This window comes from Leptodactylus fuscus, chromosome 4 (genome assembly GCF_031893055.1).
Source record: "Leptodactylus fuscus isolate aLepFus1 chromosome 4, aLepFus1.hap2, whole genome shotgun sequence".
Lineage (NCBI taxonomy): Eukaryota > Metazoa > Chordata > Amphibia > Anura > Leptodactylidae > Leptodactylus > Leptodactylus fuscus.
The window spans coordinates 177,239,163-177,261,680 of record NC_134268.1 but is presented as its reverse complement, the minus strand read 5'-3'; the positions used below and the strand labels follow the sequence as shown (position 1 = coordinate 177,261,680).

At 39.4% G+C, this 22,518-nt stretch overlaps 1 protein-coding gene across 1 annotated transcript in view; it reads right to left on the bottom strand.

The window, feature by feature from the left end:
- HIBADH (3-hydroxyisobutyrate dehydrogenase) overlaps positions 1-22,518 on the bottom strand; it is a 109,864-nt gene that overhangs the window by 56,592 nt on the left and 30,754 nt on the right. The gene's annotated exons all lie outside the window — the stretch shown is intronic.

The following is a 22,518-nucleotide window of genomic DNA, read 5'->3' as shown; positions in this document are numbered from 1 at the left end:
TTCAGGTCACTCTTCCATTTCAGGGGCCTTTGTCCTTCACACTTTCAAGAATTAATATCCCTAAAGACCTGTCACAAGTTCCTGTCTCTGCATTGTAAGGACCCAATATATACCAGTCAGTGCATCACTGACAACACGACTCTCCGGCATGTCACTTCATACAAAGTCTGACAGACAAGTGAATACAATAGATCAGTGACAAAAGAACATGGCATGTCTATTACACTGCTGTCTACAGCCCAATACATCTGTGCCGTCTAGAAGACTTCTCGTGCACTCATTACTAGAGCGTTCTCATGTAGATGACAATAATCTGAAGAATTTAACACTACATCTACAGTGATCGTAGTGAAAATAATAAAATTATTAAGAGGAAAGGCGTGGAATTAATTTTTAGCAATTTAAGTAACAAATGAACATCAAGTAGTTGGAACAGAAGGGTTAAGTTTTTGTTGTTTTTTTCACATGGTCAGACCACAACACAAAATAGCTACCAGAATACATTTTTGATTATTTTGAAGATTTTTTTTTAAATTGGTTTTGCTGGAATGGGCTCTTGTTTACAAGGAGCACTACCGGTCTCCTTTCCAGTGATCAGAGACTACATCTCCCATACTGCATTGCAATGGCCTCAGCAAGCTTCAGGTCTGCCCCATGCACCTCCCTAGTACTACACATGCTCAGTGTGTTCTCAGGCTAATATGGTCCCCGTTGTAATTGAGATCAGTAATAACACTTTGTACACTGACTGATGTCATCTGAAGCCAGGAAATCCTTTGACCTGACTAGATCTGGTAATCCACACTGTAATGGTAGCAAAAGAGTATATGAACTAGGCAGTGCAAGTTTAATCCCAGAAAACCCCTTAAAAAGAAGTGTACTGCTAGGGTTAAGAAAATTAAATCAGCAACACTGTTAGATAGGTCACTCTCACCTGAATGTAATACCTCCCCCCAATGAAAATCCACACCACCATTGCAGAGATATTACGTTATTTCAGGACATGTAAATAAACAATCTGGAGCACTGAGGGCGGTTCCAATTCTCCAAACTGCTATTCCCTACATTGCTCTATTCCACCCAGGGAGCCATGCTGAAATCTCTCCTAGCCCTGGGCTATCGCTGGAGTATTACAGCAGAATTGGAAACAGTAGTCTGGAGCATGGAAGCCGGGGTAAGCATTATATTCAGGCGACCCTGACCTATTTAACTGTTTATAGTTTAATATGTTTCACTATAGTGACGAACTCCCTTTAAAGGGAGTCTGTCTCCAGAATTGAGTCCTGCACATAGGTAGGTTAAAGTCACCTGAGTCAGAAAGACTTAAACCCCCCCTCCCCCCACCTCCACATGTGAATTGGTGCCTCTGTTTCCAAGAAATCTGTTTTGGTTAATACACAAATGAGTTCTTGGAGCAATAAGGGCATAGCTGTTGCTCCAAAGAGGTAAGCCTCCCACCGGTCTCTGCCACCCTCCACCTCTTCTTTGAAGGATTAGCCTGATCCCAAGTTCGGTCACACTCACCATTGCTGATATTCTCTGCGCACGTATAGTACAAGTTACTTGGCACATCCGCAGTACTGCTGTGAGTCTTGCATGGTCTAAGAATATAAGCAGCAATGACTGTGACAGAAGCCAGGGCCAGGCAAGATTAGCAATATGCTGCTAGACCTAGCCAACCAGAGGAAGGAGGAATGGACGGCAGTACAGAGCAGTAGGAAGCTTACCTCTTTGGAGTAACGGCAACACTCTCGATGCTCCAAAGAGCTTATTTGCATATTGACAAAAACAATGATATCTTTGTTTTATTTAGGTGACTCTTACCCATCTTTCTGTGGGACAGTGTTCCTAGGTTGGGTTCTGGTGACAGAATCCCTATAAAAGACAATTCTCCAGTAGAACGCTACAGACCATTCTTTGCTCCAGCTATTCATGTGTCGGAGATTTGAGGGTCCATTAGGAGGGTCCATTGTTTTAAAACGGAGAACCCTGGACGAAAAAGATCCTCAGTGCAGAACTTTTTTTAGGGGACTCAGTGACTGATTCTCTAACACTTCTGTGCCTCACAAATACTGAATTTCTGGGTACTGATCCAAGGAGTCAGGAAAGAAAATGTGTCCAGTAATATGACATCCCAGTATTTAATTTTTTTGCCTCCCCTTGTGTATCTACCATGAACTGACCTGAGGCAATGACCATGGCACCTCATGGAGTAAATGGGGAGGGAGGCATTTTATTCAATCAGCCAGAAAAAGTGTGTCATATACCATGTGGTATGTTATACCATGCGGGGACCAAATAATGGGATTTTATTTTTTAAATCAATTAGTCAATGAGTGTGTGTGTCCTAACTGGGGGGGGGGGGGGGCATTACACAACCAAAGATAACTGGATGGGTATTTTTTTGGGGAGAGCTTTCTATAGCCTCAGGCAGTATAGAGGTTGGACTTGATGGACCTGTTTTTCCTCAATGTAGCTGTATATATTTGTAGTCTATGGGGGAAGGGGGGGCAACTACACCTATGGTTATGACTATGGTTAGTTTCTGGAAGTATAGTCAGGGTATAAACGTAAAACACATGTTCTTCTATACCCCCCAACTGAATCTACCCATTATTGTGCCACCCAAATGGCAGCTACATTAAAGGATTTTTTTTTTTTTTTTTTAAAGCTCACTAATATTTTGGGGAAGGGGGAGGAATCCTCTCATTTTCTTCATTCTATTTATTTCAAGCCACTGGACCTGAGGAGGCGCTACGCCATTAATACTAGCAATCTTCCGAGCATGCCATAAACACAGGTGTGCTGCCCCAGCCACTGAAATCTGCAGTCTAATCACTCTGAAATGACAATTATAGCATTGCCTATCAGATAAATAACTTTAGGAGAGAAACTACCAAGACGTTTGGAGGATGAGGGATCCCTAGAGTGCAAGTGAATGGAGATCATCTGCATTTCAGATTACAGTAAGAATGAATGAGCACTACAGATTGGTACAAAGCCGTGGATTGCACAATTACATCTCTCTCATGAGTGCTGCAATGTCTGCAAGGTCACCCATTCTTCTTACGGTAAAACCATATTGAACTAAAAGCAGATGTGGAGGAGAAGAAATTCAGATTACAGCAAACCAGTCATCTATTCTGCAAAGATTCCGTACCTTTTTTTTCTGTACAGTGAGAAATATAAAAGCTATACCTTCCATCCTTTTTGTCTTTCTTACTGTATATAGGACGAGGACTGAGGGTAAGGAAGTTAATTATTCCTCATCATCAGTAATTATGATTAGATGAACACAGTTTTCGATAATAAATGGCTATAATGATGGAGGGCCCCATCCCAACAAATGCAGTGGTACATTAGCATAACCATGCATGCAACCTCCAGAATACTGCTGCCTCTGCAAGCTTGTCATTGAGTGATTATTTAGGAATTCATAATTACCGAAAAGCACACTGTAATTTATTAGTCTCAGTGACAGTTCTAGTTCATTAAAAGTTGATTACCAAATAGTGCCCTCTAGTGGTCCTCGCCCAGGCTTTCACCACATCTTGGCTCTTGTTAAAAGGAACAGCAGGATGTGTAACAATTAAAGAAAGCATATGCTGCCTGTTCATATCTCAGGCTCTTAATAAATGGTATTAAACTTGGGACAATTACGGCCAGACAAGATCAAGTAGGCTATACCTTCTTATAGGGTTTCATTAAAAAAAAAAAAACTGTTTCTCAATGTTCTTTAATATATAAATTGCCGCAAAAGGTATGAAATTATAAAAAAAAATAAAATAAAAAACACACTACTACAATTTATGAAGAATCCTCCAATCACGTTACGGGTAAAGTGATGTCGTATTAACTGTATGCCACCATGAAAACTGTATATTACCCTGATGTGATAAGTCTACATTTAGGGCAATTTCACATATATCATTTTCTGTTCTTTTAGCTTTCTGGGGGGGGATGCAGGCAGATATGACTTAAAAGTCGACATTGCACTAACACAAAGCTGACAAAACATTTTTTGGAGAGTTTCATATTTGCATTTGGGCATTTGTAAGTTTAGATGTATTTTACAACAAGTAGCATGGTATGGCCTTTTGCTGTAGTTTTTCCCGTATACTTCATTATAGGAATTAAAAAATGGCAAGATAAGAAGTCATAAAAAAAAAAAAAAAAAAAACGCACTAATCTGCAAAAAGCACTATAGTGTTTCCTACAAGTCAACCTGCCTCCCACAAAAAGAAAAAAAAAATATAATTATATCTATCCATCCATCCATCCCAAGAAGCCTTAAACTGAAGGATGGATTAAAATAATGCTCACCCATATGTTGGATCTATTGTTTATTCTGTACATTCACTTTGTTGGAAACTTACAATAAACATAATAATAATAATAATAATAATAATAATAATAATAATAAATAATAATAATAATAATAATGACTCTGTAATCCATTACATACAAATATATCGATTTATCCATCTACACACATACATACGTTTGTAATAAACTATATATTATATATAATATTGTATTTAAATATTGAGAATGATGTATTCTTTATGTTTTAGGATTCAGAGACCTTACGTTTATTTCCACAAAACAGTCAGACTTTTATTGGCGCACTAAGTCACAATAGGCATAATCTGGTGCATAAATGATAGCCATAAATATTGCCTGTGCCGCTTTGAGTTTCTGGCATATGAGTAGTTGAGAAGTGTTCGCAGTGATGATTTAATAGTAGCTACTTAATGAGTTGTGCTTCCTGCTGCAACTGAATCACTATTTAATGCCATTATCAACAGTTCACGACCTACCAGCATGAAATGTCAACCTGATGAATCTGAAAACTAGAAACCTTCTTAAAAACAAAAACGAGAAAAAGGTAGACGTTATTAGTACCTATTGCCCTACTATGGGAACCATCGGGTGCAAGGACCTTAAAGAGGCACTTCAAATGCCAAGAGTATGGAAATGTAGGCGGAAAAAAGGAAGTTTATCCAATTGCAAATCTGAATTTTGTATGTCTGATATAGTAAATTAAGGTCTTGATGCTTTAATGTTAATCATGTTTATTTATTTATTTTTTTTTACTAACAAACAATTAACAAAAAACAGACTTTTTTTTAACTTCAAAGTTTCTGAGGTCAGTCTTGATATTAGGGAATGGTTTGTGTGCTAATCTAAATTATTATATTATTTTAAAAGCAGGAGTGATGCAGATACTACAACAAGGCAGCCGCGGAAAAAAAAAAAAAAACTAGATGGGGTGGGCTATATTCTCTTAAAATGGAGTGGTCACAGCGCTTTTGGAGAAGTTCAGTTACAGAATACAGGCTGTTGCTTCCTGAATTAAAAAGGGGATAAAAACATAAAAAGAAATATTTACCTTGCCAATGACCTGTCATATCCCATTCCCAGACGCAATACACAGAAAATGGAACGAAATGCCACTCAGCCAAGCACTGACTAAAGGTGGGTCAAGACTACGTCTGCAGCCAGTCATTGGCCAAGATGTCATCTGTGTGTCGGGAAGAAGCAATAAGTAGAGACCGGCAGAGAATCCAGCCAACTGAAAGGGATCAACACGAGTACTGATCCTATTTTTTTTTAATACATTCTGAACATTTTTTAAAAAGTTTCTGGCGGACAAAGCTTTTCAATTAGCCAAAATAAGATACAAGATCATAAAGCAAGAATTGCTGCACCAATGCCGCACCTACCCTGATAGCCCCCCCCCCTAAAAAATTATATTATGAGATATAGATAGAAATAGAAAGATAGATAGATGATAGATCTATCTATCCTCTATATTTTTTATACACACACACACAAACTTTATATGCTTATTTGATTTGTTAAAAAATATGAATTACCACTTTTTTTTTATATGTAATTATTATTTTACATTCGGGTCTGGAGCCACATAAAAATAGCTCCTTATGTAACAGGCGGTATAAGGGATACACCGTAATTAACACATTAAATCAAGCGACAATTTCATTGCACTTTTAAAAATCCTTGTCACTACATAAGAATTTTAATAGCTTTCGAAATTTTTCCTTCAAGCCAAAGCATTTTGTTACAGAAGTAAAATGACACGAGATAACTGAAGAGGATGAACAATACCAAGTTCTTACTGACGGAAGAAAAAGATTTCTTCATTATTACCATTTCTGCAGCCAGTTAAAACTAATCGGCAACGTGTGAAAGAGAATTCCAAAAACCCAAAAGGAGAGAAAAAAAAAAAAAAAAAAAAAAAAAAAATCTTTCAAAAGTGAAATGTTAGACTAGGTTAACATTGTATTTTTTTTTATTCTTTGAAAATATCCCATTTTTTTACCTTTATATTTTACAAGAAAAAAAAAAAATGGATCCATTGGGATTTATTTTTCAACAGGGAAGAAAAATTAGAAAGTTTCCATTTGTCTATTCTGTTACAGGGAAAAAAAAACCAACAAAATCTCATCAAAAATGAACCAATGTGGTAAAAATAATAAATTCATCCCGATGTGACCAGGCCTATTAAATAAATGGAACGAGAGTACTAAGTAAAGTATTTAGGAGTTGATATAATGGGGGAAGGTTGGCAAAAAGGGTAACTACTCCATTAGCCATGGATAACAGTAAATGTTGTTGTGCTACAGTAAAACAAATGAAAGACATAACACTTCTTATACTAAAAGTCTACTAAAAAGATTGAAATACTACTGCTGCGACTAAGCCGCTAGCCGCAAGGCCTATAGTGTATTCACCAACCATGTTCGGGGTGCCAAATTTCACACATTCCATAACACTTTACTAATGAGAATTCACCATTGCCTTCTGGCGACATTCGCCAACTACTATATTTACAGTGTAGGCGCCCATAGACATGAGATGGCTTTATACAATGTGGGGAGATGATCGGCTGTCAGTCACCTCCGCTGCAGCTTATCCTGAGTATAATTACACATGTAAAACCCAAAATGTCCGACTGCAAAAAGAGACGGCGGGTCTTATAGACAATAAAATGTAAGCAAATCCTTCAGAAATAGGTACAAACACAGAGACCGCCTAAAATCTGTCGCAGGTTATAGAAATGGAAATAAACGTCAAATCAGGAGTCGGATTTCTTCACGGACTTATTTCTCTTGCTTATATAGCGCCAACATATTCCAAACAGCCTCACAGCCACTATTAATAGTCATTGTCCAAATCCGGATTAGAATGGGAGGAAAACGTAGTACTTGAGGAGGTCACACAAACATGGCAAGAACACACAGACTCCATGGAGATGTTGCCCTTGGTTGGACTGAATCTTTATCCCTGTAAATTAAAGGGATATTCCAGACAGAAGCAGTTATCACCTGTGCAATGGAGAAGGGATCAAATCTGGATTGCTGGGGATATCATTAGGGGGTCCCCTGCGGCAGTTGATGGGGGGGTCCCAGAACTCAAATATATATTTATCGCCTACTACCACACCAACCAACAAAAAAAAAAAAAGTCTTGAAAGCCCAACTTTTTCAAACAGCGATGTCTATGAAAAATAACAGGTGACCAACTGGGTCCCTCAGGATCTGTTTCTGTTCTTCCCTAGGCCAAGGTTTTTTTGTTTTGTTTTTTTGGTCCATTAGAGGACCAAAAGAACAGAAAAAGAATGGAAAGGACACAGATGTGAACGTGCCCTTACCCAGGGATACAGAATAATAGCTTGTCCCATATCTTTACCCGAGATTACTTCTAGGTTCCATTAACAGCAGCTAAAGTATCGATCACAGTTACTAAAAGTATATAACAGAAAATTAATATAAATTTATAAAAAAAAAATTTTTTAAAAAAACTTTCTACATGGCGCAGTTACTTGTTCAATTAACATAGGGCACAGATGTATGCCATGAAGGTAAAAAAGGGCTTCACTGACTTTGGTTTAGGAATTTCATCATCTCAATGATGGCGCCGAACAATATGAATCACTTTCCTCATAGCACATTCTAGGATGAGAGATCTCACAGGTTCAAAGCAGTCGTAATGCAACCCATCGTCTTCTATTTGAGAGACTCTTGTGTTATGCACATGGACAAAGAATATTCTTAAATAATGTGTTAAAATTAAAGCCTTTTCTTTTGGAAAGGGTCAGTTTGGTTAAAAGGCAAAAATTTGCGCCAAGTTTTAGTCTTCATGAGAAAACTCTACTGGAAGGGAGAAAAACAAGGCGAAAAAAAAAGAACAAAGAATGTAAACTAGGAGTTTCGAGTTTACAAGAGAAATAGTCTGAAACAATTGGGGAGGCTACTTGCTGAGAGAGCCTGAGAAAGCAGACATTTTATGGGAATCCAGCGCATAATTAACAGACCAGAAACATAGAATGCGTGAGAGTAGAGAAAGTTATGCCAAGGCAATACGAGGGGGGCAAAGAGGGAAAAAAAAAATAAAAAACTACAGACTACTGTGTGGAGATGGAGCCAGACAAGTCAACACTGCAGACAAGTGGAGACTACCGGCCTAACCTGACGGGTCCTGATGTAAATGGAGATCTTATCCACGGCCTTAAAGAGCGTCAAGGGATTAGAATTACAAATATTAATTTAAGGGTTTCTCTAGTTTAGGAAAGCAATTCACATACCCTGTTAGGGAATTCTTAGTTTAGGGGAAGGGGGTGGGGTGGTCTTCTGTTGAGGATGTTGAATGAAGAATCATTACAAAGAGCATCTCTCTACCTATCCAAACTAACCTATGCCAGCTCTCAATAGGGAGACATGTTTGGACGTTAAAGGGAGACTGTCACTAGAACCCAGCACTGTAGATAGATGGCTTAGGGCAGGGGTAGGGCCACCTTCGGCTCTCCAGCTGCTGTGAAACTACAAAGACCCCAAAGAGGTCATGTGAATAGTGACAAAAAGGCTACAACTTGGTAACGGAAGCAGCAATACACAGGGGAGAAACAATGTGCTTCAGGTGATCCTAACCTTACTATCTGCCGGGATGGGATAATATCCTTCTTGCGTTTTAGAGAGAAAGAAAAAAAGGGGGGGGGGGAATAGTGCTGCATGCCACAATTAGCACCTACCCCCCATTATTATTTACATGCTCTATACAGAACAGTTCTGCTCTTAAGAGCCTTTTCAATACAGTTGGGGGGTGGCGGCCAACAACCAGATCCCCATTGGTGAAATATAATGATAGTCTATCAGATTTGCGTATTATAAGGCATGTCTTTAACCCCACCCATGCTCCCTTTGGCCTTGCCTCTTGTGGACCCCACAGTATCCCTCCCTAATGAACTCCCCACACAACATAATGGCCAGCATGGTGACTCAGTGGTTAGCACTAATGCCTTGCAGTGCTGGAAGTTCAAATTCTGCCAAGGACAACATCTGCAAGGAGTTTGTATGTTCTCCCTGTGTTTGTGTGGGTTTCCTCTGGGTACTTTTCCTCCCACACTCCAAAGACATACTGAGAGGGAATTTACTTGGGACAGTGTTAAAAATACCTCTGGTAGAGAACTGCAGAATATGATGGTGAATAGAAGTAAGCAAAATAAATAAAATCATTAGTCCACCATATATCACCCTTGTGCCCCCCAGAAAGTAAAATGTCCCTCTTGTGGTCTTCAAACAGTAGAATGCCTGCCTTGTGTAATAGAGACCCCCACATGATTTGTATCATATAGAATAGTGGTATATTTTTAGAGCCCAGGGGCGACTTAGGCCTGGTTCACATCTGCGTTTGGCAAATCCATTCAAAATCAGTACCGTATATACTCGAGTATAAACCGAATTTTTCAGCACAGTTTTTGTGTTGAAAAAGCCCCCCTCGGCTTATACTCGAGTCAAGAAAAAAAAAAAAAAAAAAAAAAAATTAACTTTTATTTATTATTATTATTATTATTTTTTTTTTTGGGGGGGGGGGGGTCTATGATCAGCCGCAATAGTAATGTATAGAATCTCCCATAAAACGTGTGTGTGTGTGGGGGGGGGGGGGGGGGGGAGAGCGCTTTAAAAGAATAAATAAAAAGTAAATAAAAGTTCTAAATCCCTCCTTTCCCTAGAATACATATAAAAGTAGAAAATGACTGTGAAACACAAACACATTCGGGTATCCCTGTGTCTGAAAGTGCCCGGTCTACTGAATATAGGGGATCTGCAGTGCTCCTGTTCCGTCGGGAAGGGGTTAATAGGAGCACCGCAGATACCCTATATTCAGCCAGGGTGAATTCCAAGTGGGGGGGGAAAAAAAAAAAAAAAAAAAAGTCCTCAAGCTCAGGGAAGGGGCAGACAGACAAACAAAACACCCCCTCCCCTTCCCCAGCACCTACTGCACCCAAAAACTCACACCATTTTAATTTTTTAAATTTTCCAGTAGCTGCTGCATTTCCCCCCCTCGGCTTATACTCGAGTCAATAAGTTTTCCCAGTTTTTTGTGGTAAAATTAGTGGCCTCTGCTTATATTCGGGTCGGCTTATACTCGAGTATATACGGTATTTGAAATCTTCAAAAACTGATTTTGAACTGTCCAGATGAAAACCCATTGATTTTAATGGGTTTTAAAGTAATCCGCATGTATCAGTTTGTGGCATTTTCATCCGGTTTCTGCTTTTTTTGTGCGGAGAGAGAAGTAGAACTTGCAGGAGTCTGTTTCCTGTACTAAAAATAAGGATTACAGATGGACAGCAACCAATCCAGGTTTGTTTGTTTTTTAATATTGGAGGTCTATGGAAAACCGATTACAAACAGATAGCAATCAGTCTTGCAATCTGGTTTTCCCTCTGCACATGCTCAGAATGAAGGGAGAGGAGGGGGGGGGGGGGGAGAAGAAAAAATTGGGATTGGTCAAAAACAGTCAATTTTTTTGAATGGACACCCATTGGTATCCAATGGGGGGACTCCAAGGACTACTGTACCGCCAAACCAACCAGTCCACGCCCACCCCTGACCACTTGCTTTGCTTTGGCAATACCAAATGTATATTTGGTCGTGCCAATAAAGCCTTTTTGACTTTGACATCGTTTAGCCAACCAAAAAAAAAAACAAAAAAAAACAAACAGATTTGGGTATCCGCTGTGTAACCATTTGGAATCCTTTTTGTGGCAGTTTTTCTTTTAAAATGATTTGCAAGCAGATGGATACCAGACGCAGATGTGAACCCAACCTTATTTCTTCAGCTCCAATAGTTATACCCTTGACCGCTCTGGAAGACCATTTTTGATGCAAGTTTTGGTAGTCATCTCAAACCGTTTTTCTAAACCCTACTGAAAATCTAATTTTAGTGTTTTATTCGCTTGTTGGCCTGGGTGCTGTTTGTGCATACAATGGACTGCACATAGACCAACTGTAGTGAATGCTGCAATTCACATTGCTATTTTCCACAAATACGACCTGTATGGAAACTGCTGAATGAACAACTTCATCGCTTATGGAGACAATGGGTCTCCAGCAGCCAACAGGTCCACCTCCCCCGTGTACATACAGACCGAGCACACGTGAAAAATTGCCTGTTGGTTGTGCATGCAAATTTTCATATGTCCTTGTTAATACCCCTATAGCTGATATGTATTCTATCACTCTCACTTAGTAGTTAAGCATAAACATGCTGAGAGTGGACCACAGCTATTGTACTTTGTAACCATCCACAGTACGACAGACCTCATGAAAAAAAAACAGAAGTTGTAGTTATACTTGATGGCAGAATGCAAAGCAGGCTAACATTGAAATGAAAGTCACATCCAAGGCTGAAGAAAACCTAATCTTAAAAGATGCAAATTTATTGTACCAATTGTCATGCAGGTCCATCCAAATCCACAGGTATTATTCTGAACCATCATGCAGCTCGACCAATGAAAGTGTAAATGTGAAAGTTAAACTTGGCGAGATAAGCAGGATATGCATAAAAACAGGAGCAGCCAACCATACCGCACAATTTGTGCCATCTAATCTCTAAACCTTAGCTATAGATTTCTACAACATATCAAACCGCTCTTTGGATTGAGAAATGACACATTTTGTATAGGCTCGCCGCTACAATGTTTTATTAGACTATACAAACACAAAAAGAACAATACTCATAGGGATAAAACAATAAAAACAAAAATTATATATGCCACTTTTATACTGAACTGTTCCCTGACCAAAAATTGGGTTTGTTGCCTTAAAGTTTAATTCAGTTTCTTGGTAGTTACTGAAAAAATAAACTCATAGCCAGTTAACAGAGCAGGTATAGAAGTAAATGGGATGAGGGAGTGTGATAAGGGTGGGAAGCGAAGACATGGGAGGCTAGTTCATGTCATTTTGATGATAAAATTGTGTTTTTATAAAATTGGCCGGGTTCACACGGGAGTATTCTGGACCGTATTTTGACGCGGAGACTGCCTCAGAATCCAGTCCAAAAAAAAAAAATTAAAAAAAAAATTAAAAAAAAAATTGCTAGCCGCGACTGGATGCCGATGCAGTGCACCGGTATCCAGTCGTGGCATTCTGCTCCGGATTAGGCCCAAATGCATGGGCCTAGGTCGGGAGGGTGTGTTGCGAGGCGAATGTCCGTGGCGGAATCCGCCTGTAGAAAGGGAAGGTCGCTTCTTTTTCCCGCGAGTGGAAAAAAACCGCTTGCGGAAAAAAGAAATGACCAGCTTCCACTGATTTCAATGCGAGGCGGTTTTTTGAGCTGGATACTGATCCAGATTCCGCGTCAAAATTCTGCCCAAAACCCCCCATTTGAACCCGGCCTAAAGCTGCCACTACATATTGTGCAGCGAGTGAGCAGCATAAATCCAGGCATGTGAACAATAGTGGGAGCCGTGTTGTTCTGGGATAGCTGATCTGTGGTGGTTTTGACTGATCCAATATTGATGGTCCATCCCAGAGGTTCCCAAACTTTTTTTTTCTGATAGACCACTTTCAAAATTTTACTGGTTTCGATGGACACCCTGCTGCTACATTTCTACCATATCCCAAAACTCGTCAAAAAATGCGAAGATTAGATCTAATGATGGAAATTTGTGTTGCGACCGAGAACCCTGGGGGTCCACCTGGACCACTTTGGGAATCACTGGTCTATCCTAAGGATAGGCCATCAATATTACAAGAGCGGATAACCCCTTTAATATCCCAGATTGAAAAGAAATAACTATATGGATGGGCACTCACAGAAAACATACAATAAGGTGCCTGTTTTGCCCAGTTTCTCCCACAAATTGGAGATTCTTGTGTAAAAATTTTGCGGGTGTGTAGTACCAATGATGGAATTTGTGACTGACAGTAAAGAGGTTTAGAGTTACTCTATAAGTGTTCAACCAGTCCTGGGCAGGAAGGAACAGATTTAAGTCTTTTACCACATTTCTGGATATGCGGAAGGGCTTTGAGATCTTTTCAAAGATAACTGAGTGGAAGTTGCTTATCCTTTTTATTAGACAAGATTGTCTTTAAATAAGGAGAGTACATTGGGTAGGACTTGGAAGACATTTGTAGAAGCTTGCTTTGGTAAAATGACAACGTTGGGAAAGGTCTGAATACCATTGTATAAACTAGCTACGTATTGTAGACCATTATCCACCCAAGAGGAGACCTCTACATCACAAGTCAGTACTTGTAAGGTCAGATTAAAAGTCTTTTGTTGGGAAAAGTGTAGATTTCTATTTTCATTGTCAGCAAAATGATTCCATGCCTGTACTGTAGCTTATACTATAAGGTAGTATTCTTCAAAGTGGCGATTGATCAAAAGCTCTGGTGAAAATTTCATTTAACCACTACATTTTTTATGAGCACTTCATTGTGCAACACGCGGGTTATATAAAGTGATTCTTGTTTTATCTGTACCTTATTAGCCTAGACGGCCTTATGCAATTCAGCTAATAGGAGTAATTAACCCTTTAATAATGTGGATTAGTTCGGCCATTAATGTTCGACTTTTATCGTATTTTCCAACTCTGCTTTCTAAAAATCCATAACTAATTTTTTCAATGACATAGCCATGTAAGGAATTATTCTTTGCACGACGCGTTGTACTTTCAATTGGCACCATTTTGGGGTACATATGTTTTCATCAATGTTTTTTGCAGAATTCATGTTAAAATAAACCCTACAGTTCTAGCATTTTTTTTTTTTTTTGTGGTGTTTACGCTGCATTAAAAATTACACGGTAACTGTCTGGCGTGTCATAATTACAGCAATGCTATATTCAGATTGGTTTTATTTATTTTTACTAAATAAAATTCTATTTTTCAAAAATAAACAACTTGCCTGGGGTCACTGCATTAAGATAGCTATAACTTTTGTTTTACCGTTTTGTTGATGAAGCCATGTCAGAGCTTTTTGGTGGCCTTTTTTTTTTAATTAAATGGTACCAATTTTACGTATGTACACCTTTTTTTAATCACTTTTTATGGCTTTTTCCCCAGGAGACAAGGTGATGAAAACATTACATTTTGCGCATTGTGGCATTAATGCATACTGCGGACATATATGCACACATTGACACCTTGTATGTTTCTTTATGCATTTTTTTTTTATTCTAAAAGGGCGTTAAAAAAAAAAAAAAAAAAAAAAGTAAAAGGCTCCCCCCCCCCTCTTCTTTCCCTGTCCGACATGCAGTACATTGCACATAGGCTCCCTATGTGCAATGCAATAGCGAAAGGCAGCCACAAGTTCCCTTGTGGAATGACAGCACCAAACTATTACTACGATTCTGAGCATTAACTATAAGTTAGTGTAGTACAGCACAGAGAAAGACAGGGTTAAAACACATGGCAGATAGCTCTGTTATCATAAGGGTAGAGCCCCTCTGCCATTTTGTCTAACAGAAATATGAACAATACATTTTCTTCTATATAGCGCCAACATATTCCGTAACCCTACAGTATGAAGGGTTCAAGTAAAGACAAAGATACACTACAGAGAAATAGTCAATTCACACAATGGGACTGAGGGCCCTGCTCACAAGAGCTCACAATCTATGAGGTATAAAATAAACCAAAGAGTGGCACTCAGTCCTACTAGCCCTATAGACCTTGTTAGTGCAAAATCCAAAAAAACAAAAAGGCAATAATCAGAGTCATGAAACTCCAAGACCCCAATACAACACATGTAACATGGAGCCCTTATGTGCCATTTTATATGGTATATGGCAGAGGGGCTTATGAACCACTCTGACACTAAGGCTTATCCTTATGTTGGGTAACAACCATAGAAACTGGAAATAAGTGCATGAACATACTGGCTTTAAAGATAGTAAATAGCGCAATACATTGGACATGAGGACAGACAGAAAATAACTTTTGTAGTAAAGAAAAAGAAAAATGTAAATATACATTTAAGTGCACAAAGGTTGCCATTTTTATACCAACTAATTCCCTTTCTATACCATACTAACACTTTCATTGATAATACATTAATGTAGAAAGAACAATAATAAAAATAAAAAAAATAGTTTGCTTAGATTTAAATCTGTGATCATTTAAAAAAATAAAATTAAAAATCATCACCAAATCTACTTACACATTTCATTTGTTCACATATAATTTACATGAACATCGCTCCGTATTAATCCCATGTGATCACTACAATCTTGTCCAAGTTCTTCCATGCATTCCTAAGCTTTTGAAATGTGACTACCATAGCTAATGAACAATTTTCTCCTAAATTTACCATAACAACATTACAATCCACTCAGCGCCCACTGAATAAATACCTCCCCATTGGCTCTCCATAGCCCATCAAAAGATCCATCGTAGAAATTGTTACATATCGCCCTGAGGCCTTTAGCTGCGGACTTCATTACACTAAACCAAAGTTAATTAAATGTTGTTATACATATTAAAGCACCAAAAATATAAAACCACAGAATATGAAGTCATTGTCATTTATGGAAGAGGACTAAGGTAATTGTACACAATTTAGTTACATGGTTACAATGCGGTGTGCATATACCAAGATATAAATGTATGTAATGTAACAAGCAATTTTCGTCCTCCAGAGTTTTCAAGAAATTAAATTAAAGTCGGCGGTGCACTTAAAAACTACATTTACAAAAAAAAAATAATTTACAAATAAAATGTTAAAAGAAAAAAAAAATTATATATATTACATACACACACTCCAACCATCCAACTGCTGATACATTGTGCAAGAGGGGATTCTATCATTAAAAAACTTGTTTTAAAGATCTTTAAGATCAGAGCCCCCCCCCATAATACTCTATTAAAATAAAAAGAGAAACAATAGAAGAAAAAAGTTACATTCTAAAGCTGATTTCAAGATTTAACACATGTACAGGATAAGAAAAACAGGACTGCATTTTTCCAAAAAGTGTGCCACAGAAGTCTATGGGCTCTGTCTGGTATAGCAATACAACACTGAAGTAAATGAGGCTTTGCTGCAATACCACACACAACCTGTAGACTAGTGTGGTGCTGTTTCTGTAGATTAGGTAAAGGTTTTCCTAATCCTGGACAACCCATTTAACAGGTTTATGTGCCAAGACTAATGTATACTGGAGACACTCGCTCTCTATACAGGGTACTGCCCAGTATGCTACTCACAGAATACATGGTGTATATTAAAGAGGACCCTTCCCCACCAACTTCTCTACATCCTTCGATAAGCGCCACTCCACTGTTTCTGGAGCACTTGCATTTTTCTTTCCTCTAGCTCTTACCATTTCCAAGCAATTGGTGCCGTTAGTTTCATCACAGTTCTGTCAAGTGGGCGGTGTCAGGTAGGAGCAGACAGACAGGGACTGCCCACTTGACCGAGTAAAACAGTACTGAAATTATTGCTGAGAAATGGTAGGAGCTTGAGAAAAAATTCCAACTGCGTCAGAATCCGTGGAGAAGCGCCTATTAAAAAAAAAACAAAGAGTTGGAGTTGGTAGAGGGGGTGAAAGGTTCTCTAAGTAAAGGGTGCTCATGATGTCGTAAAAGGTTCCAAAAACTACTGACCTGCCCATCTTTACGAGAAGGTTTATGCAAATATTACCACTATACACCATAATATACTTTGATATAAGTACTGTATATTCACACATTCTAGACAAACCTTTTACTTTTTGTATACATCTGCTTAGAAAAGTCGTCTTGGGTCACATATCAGGAGCATTTTGACATATGTGAACACAGTATAGAGTGTGATTGTAGCTTGGGACGACTTCTGTGAATAGTCCTGTTCCTTGTCACCAGGCATCTGAATCCATTTAGTATTTCATGCATTAATGTAAGTGAAAGTAACTTTAACGGCGAATCAAACGCAGACTCTGCTCAGTGTATGTCTCCCCTTACTAGATGTCCTTTGATCGGCTTAAACACTAATAGCCATGCAATTGTTAATATATCCCCAGTGAGTATTCCAGTTCAGGTACTTTTTCTTTTGTTCATTTAAAAAAAAAAAAAAATTTAACTTCTCGAACAAACTCTTGCAGTACAGTAACACAAGTAACCAGATACATCAACAAGAACTTTCTCCAGAGATTATAACAGCCGTTCCAAAGACATCAGCAATTTGGTACCGAAGAACCCTACTAGGGCACGTTCTTAAAGGGGCTCTATCATTCGGAAGGTCATTTTTAACTAATCACATCCTTGCAAAGCCTTTAGAAAGTCTATTCCACACCTACCTTTAGTATGTAGATTGCCTCAGTGGTTTCTGAATAAGTCCTTTTTATTCATATGCTAATGAGCTTCCAGACAGCTCAGGAAGTTCCCAGCAGCACTCGTCTCTGCTATTATCTCCTGTGTGTGTGTGCAAACAGGAAGCCGAGTCATCATCATCAGCAGCAGCCTGTGCTGTATACACCCATAGGAAACAACATCAAAGAGGGTGCATGATGCATATGAATAAAAACAGACTTATTCAAAAACCACAGGCAATTTACATACTAAAGGTAGGTGTGGAATAGATTTTCTAAAGGCTATGCAAAGGTGTGATTAGTTAAAAATGACTTTTCCCAATGATAGAGCCCCTTAAAAAAAAAAAAAAAAAAAAAAAAAGTTAACTGGAATATTAACTTTGTTAACTATGTTAACTACATACAGCAAATTATAATAGCTACAATTTATCAGTTTTTGATTAATTTTGAAAGCATCATGTTTGGCTCAACCGGTTAAAACTTAAAACCTTCTGGCATGACCAGTTCCCTTTAAAATTTCAATTGCATGATCTTCAGTGGGAATGGGAATCCGTACAATAACTTAGACTCAATTAAAAAGGAGTTTCCAAGAAAAACCTGTCTTTAGAGCTCGTTCCCACGGGGCAAGAGGGGGTGGATTTTGGTGCTGAATCCTCCTCAAAATCCGCCCCCCTCACAATAGAGATCTATGCAGACCACTAGCGGAAAAAAGAAGCGAGCTGCCCTTTCTTCAGGCGTCTACCTCGCGGCAGCACCCTCCGGACCAGGCCCATTCATTTGGGCCTGCTCCGGAGCGGGAAGCCACAACAGTCGCATTTTGGTCCTATTCTGACGTGGCTTCCCGTGTCAAAATCAGGACCAAAATACACCAACCCGTGCCCCGTGTGAACGGGGTCTTAGAATGCACAATAACGACTGCAACTACAAGCGTATAAACACCGTACCTAAAGACAAGACATATGCCTCCTTTGTGATTCAAGCGCATTGCCCAATAAGAGCATGACTTGTATACTATGTATACTATTAGAGATGAGCGAGTACTGTTCGGATCAGCCGATCCGAACAGCACGCTCCATAGAAATGAATGGATGCACCTGGTACTTCCGCTTTGACGGCGGCCAGCCGCTTAACCCCCCACGTGCCGGCTACGTCCATTCATTTCTATGCGAGCGTGCTGTTCGGATCGGCTGATACGAACAGTACTCGCTCATCTCTACATACTATCGAAACGTGTGAAGCCATCTTTGAATAAAGTCTATTCAGCCGTTTCAGTTATAGTCAATTCTAATTCCAGTTACATACGCTGGTTAAAACCCACCAACAGCAGACATTACTCCACCTGCCTTAAACTGCCTCCCAAAATTCTACACTGCAGGTATCTTCCGAAACTGCTTTATTACTTCTCATGTCCTCAGTGTAACCCAATGACATACATGATCTGATACTCACTGTCACCCTGAACATTTTGGGTTGTTATTTATCCAAATCTGTGCAGCCATTCCAAAGCTATAAGCCCTTTTAGTGTCGATGCAAATTAGGGTATTCTAGCCAAGTGGGTGATAAACAACAGCATGACATCCAGCTCATACTGACCCCACCCCGCATAAACCACAGTGTTGCTGCCCACTTGGCTAATATAAGCTAACTTGAATTAAGACTACAAGGGCTTAAATCTTTAAATCCGTTCAGCCATTCCACACACCAAAATGCTCAGAGTTACAGCACATAACAGATGGCACATGTCATTGGGCTTCTCAGATCTGGTGACAGGTCCTCCAAGAATCAGGATGAAAAAGTCATTTCTCAACTAGGAGGAGGAATGTGCAGAGAAAGTTCTGTATTGCACAATATTAAACTAACAAACCATTCCAAAATGGATCTACACCACCCTGAAAAACAACGGTTTTTGCTGTGGGAGGTTGCAGCCAGCAAAACATGCATACTGTACCAACTATTGCAGTGGAAACATAGTATTACATGATGGCCATTTAGATTAATAGCCATCCCCAGGACGAGCGCAGATCAATAAGTTGGGGAGTCTCCCTACTATACCCATATGCCCTAATAGGATATATGGATGGTGGTCATCTTCTTAAGATAACCCCAATAGAATATCTATTGTTGATAAAATATGTAAATTAAAGTCATCATCTAGCAACGTTGCACCCGCGCTTACATTCTATGGGTCCTCTAGGACACAAAAAATCTTCCCAAGTTGTATTGCATTTAGCTGAAGAAGATAGGAAAATAAAATTTAAAAGCAATGAAAAAAAACGCAACAAGCAAAGACAGAAATGATCTTCATTTACTAAGCACAATGACATTAATCCTATTTACATACAAGTAATAAGCAGCCTCTGCCATTGAGCTAATTCTGACATTACTGAGCGCTGGATTGGAGCAAGGCTCTCCCATCAAACAATGGAGTATAATTATACGTTATTCCATAAAGGAGGGAATTAAATAAATAAATTGACCTTGTAGAAGATCAGAAGACTAAAGGCTCCGGCAGCTAACAAGCATCCACCTCACAGAAGCAGATTTCTCAACCCTGCTAACAACCCTCATTGGTAACTCATTCCATCCCACCAGCGGTCCCTACAGATAAGCATAACCTGACAGGCAGCCTGAAAAGATTCTTTGACTGTGGACCCTGGCTGTCAGAAGCCACCAGCTGGCCTGCCAGGGCTCTGCAGTCACAGGGGCCAGCTGACAGCCTGGGCGTTGCTGACCATGCTGAGCCCTGTGCCGCCCAGCTGCTGTGTGGTCATGTCCATCTGGAGATCTCCAGCAAGACAAATATCTCTGCCTGTCAGATCTCTTCAGCGCCCTTGTTATGCAAATTCAATTACTCAAGTGTGCCTTATTAATGCTGGCTAAGTGCTCCGAGAGCCATCTCATTGTGACAGTCAGTTCACATTTTAACTCGCCAGAAGAACCTCATTTATTCCTGCTTAACAACTCACGTGTAAAACTAAAGCAGAGCAGATAAGTACATCATGCTGTAACCTCGGAGCACACAGATATTGCTACTAACAAGGAAAAATAATAAGGAAATAAAGCCCATAATTAGCTGGAATTTTGTTCTCGGTTTCTTTTCACTCAGAGGATCAAACGTATTTGCACAGTGTTAGGAAAAACACAGAATAATAGAAGACAAATTTACTAAGTGCAAGTGAATACAATTAAAAATGTTGACTTAAACGAAGGCAAAATAGGCAAACTTTATTTATTTATTTATTTTAACACTTTATTCTTGGAATCAGTTAAAATAAAACAAAGTAGAGAAAGATCAGCTCCTGTACCCCTAATCCCTGGACCCATTCAGGCCATCAACAGGGGTCTCTTACACCACTTGGTGTTTAAGACATTTGCATGCTACACAGGTCCGCAAGTTGACCTCAATGTCCAAGTAGAGCAATCCTAAAAATCACTAAAAATCCTATACCTATACGTCAAACACTTACAGAGCCTCCAGATATATAGGGTCGCCCTAAAATATATAACATGTAAATCACTTAATCGAAAGTCTTATGATATGAATTAGCAAGGTTTAGGTATTCTATCATACATGCATAAACACCACTGAATGAGAATTGACAAGGAGACAGGCTAAAAACATTAAAAATTGTTGTTTTTTTTTTAGTTTAATTTGCCAAGAATATGGCACCTGTGGTGGTTATACACCTAAGACTAAGGTCTTATTCACATAACATAGACCTAACATACAGGAATTGCAGCTGTGCCAGTCTGTGTATAATGGCTGTATGAATGTCTATGGGTCTATTCATATGGCCATCTTTAAACGGGCATTAGACAACAAATGGAAGAGGATACACTAAGGTCACAGATCTACATGTATAAGACCCCATGCACACAACAAAGTTTGCATCTGTAGTTGGTCAGAATTGATCCCATTGCTTTCTAGGTTTTTAAAAGATCCAGTGGATCACTGACACAAGGAGACTTCCGGGGGTAAGAGAGAAGAATACTATGGATGCCGGACTGGTTCATAAAGTCATTAGTTGTTCCTGACTCAGGTGTCATGGCCCATTGCACCTAAAATGTGCTACTTTAAAGAGGACCTTTCATGTCCTCAGGCTCAAACGGGTTTTATATACTGCTAGAAAGCCGACACTGCGCCAAGTTCAGTGCACTGTTGGCTTCCCCGTTAAGTGCCCTGGGGCTGGAGATATCGGTGCGGTTATAATGGCACCGATCTCTTTCCACTGTAAGAAGCACGTTCCTGGCAGTCTAGCTGGGCAGTGAGTAACGCCTTCCCTGACAGTATACGTCCATAGCCTTGTACTGTCAGAAGGGGTGCTCCAACCACCCAGCGATGATGCTAAGCTGTGAAGAACGACCCCCAGTATTTGTCTATGGACAAGCAGTCGGGGAGGGGGGGGGGATTCGTTCCTCTATGGGCTCCTTTCTAATGCAACTCATGCAGTAGAAGTTGTCTCCACTAAAAAGCATCAAAGCAAAATGCACCTGAAATTGGGTAGCTTTCGCCACAGTGACCTGCTGGAATCCTGTAGGTCTTCCGTAGCTTTCAAGGTGCAAAGATTGAAAACCATAAGTGTAATCAGAAGCTCTAATTGACGTGCACCGATACAATGGTCCCTTACTCCTCCATACTGTGCTTCTCTTATTCCCCTATGTACACCTCAATACAGTACAATGCCTCCTAATGCTCTCATATAATGGCCCCTTAAGCTTCTATACAGTGCCCCTATATAGAATAGTGCTTGTTTATCCCCACTCATATGAAACCTAATGTCCTCATACAGTACAGTGCCTTCTTATGCCCTCATATAAGTCCCTAATCTCCCATACAGTACAGTGCCCACTTATGCCTGCCAACCTTCCCAATTCATGGAGAATGAGAGGCAAGTGCAGACATTACATTCATTAACCGTT